We start from the raw sequence: 1,591 nt of genomic DNA, 5'->3' as shown, positions 1-1,591 counted from the left end.
GAAACAACACCCCGACCCTGACACGGCACCCCGAACCTGACACGACACCCACGACACCCCGACCCCCGACACCTCCAGAAAAGATGCTATTTGGCCTTCCAGAGGCCGACGGGATCATATATTTGTGAATTATGAGTTAGGTCGTGTATTTTTCAATTTTGTTATGCAAAACATCATATATATTTGTGTTGATCGGGTGTATTTAAATGTGCAGTTGTTTCGTCACTGTAAGGGTGTGGTGTTTGATGACCTCCCCGTGCGTTCGACGAGTTCTGCCCCTGTGTTCGTTGGTGAGCACAAATGACATCTCCTCCTTCCCCCTTAATTTGCTCTGTTCCGGTCTCCGCGCCGATGAAACTTGCTACCTGTAGGTGTCAATCATCAGTATGTGTAACCACTATGCGTCTCCCGTTCGAAAGGGTTACATCTATAAATATGCATGCATTTGCATATTTATAATCGTGATTTTTTCGAATTGTCCAACGTTATCCATGGGTAGCCCGAGTATGTGTAGATTGGGTTCGTTTTCCCATATGCTCTGCTTTGGATCCGATGCAGAATTTCGTCAGTGCCTCCCTGTTGTTCTCTGGGTACACATCCTCTCTGCTTATTGCCGAGACGTGTATCAGGAGAACATCGGGGAGGTGCTGCAGAAATTTTGCGTCGGATCCGGAGCAGAGCATGGGAAAACGAACCCAATCTACACATACTTGGGTGGGATTAGGACCTATCTTTACCTATTAGAGTGTAGGTTGCATGGACGTAATAAAACTGACAAACTCCATTAACTGATGGATATGGTTTGCTTAATTATGCATATATTTCTTGTGTGTCCAGTAGGAAGTCAATATGAGTGATCGTGCGTGGATGTACACCGGTTACACTAGTCAGAAAGTTTGGACCGAGGAATGGTTAACAAAAACCAAGGGGTTTGTTAGAGCCACATTTGCAAATGGCCAGAAATTAAGCTGGTGCCCCTATGTCTGGTGCGACAACTATAATGAGGAGGACGAGCTTCAAATGAGTAAACACCTGCAGAAGTTTGGTTTTACGCCTGGTTACACGGTCTGGACATTACATGGTGAGTCTACCCAACATGCCAGAGCTGAGGTGGTTCGTCGTTGCACCGACGAGCATGGTACCGGGATGGAAGACATGGTGCAAGACTTTGACGATGCTCGGGACTCGGACAAGGAGATGGAGGAATCTGCAAAGGCCTTCACTGAAATGTTGGAGTCCTCAAAACATCCTCTCCACGAGCACACTGAGCTTTGTCAGCTGGATGCCATCTCACAAATAATGGCTTTGAAGGCTCAATTCAACTTGGGCAGAGAATGCTACGACGCGATGATGACAGTATTCGGACGATTTCTACCCAAAGGCCATGTGCTACCTGCAAACCTGTACCAGTCAGACAAAATCCTCCGTGCTCTTAAGATGCCCTATGAAAAGATACATGCTTGTGAGAAAGGATGTGTCTTATTTAGGCGTCAGTATGAGGACTTGAAGTATTGTCCCATTTGCAAGTCTTCCAGGTATGTTGTGGTAGACAAAGGTATGGGTGAGAAGAAGCAGACCAAAATACCCGTTA

The sequence above is a fragment of the Triticum aestivum genome, chromosome 5B (genome assembly GCF_018294505.1).
Source record: "Triticum aestivum cultivar Chinese Spring chromosome 5B, IWGSC CS RefSeq v2.1, whole genome shotgun sequence".
In the NCBI taxonomy this organism is placed as follows: domain Eukaryota; kingdom Viridiplantae; phylum Streptophyta; class Magnoliopsida; order Poales; family Poaceae; genus Triticum; species Triticum aestivum.
This window is presented reverse-complemented; position numbering follows the sequence as displayed.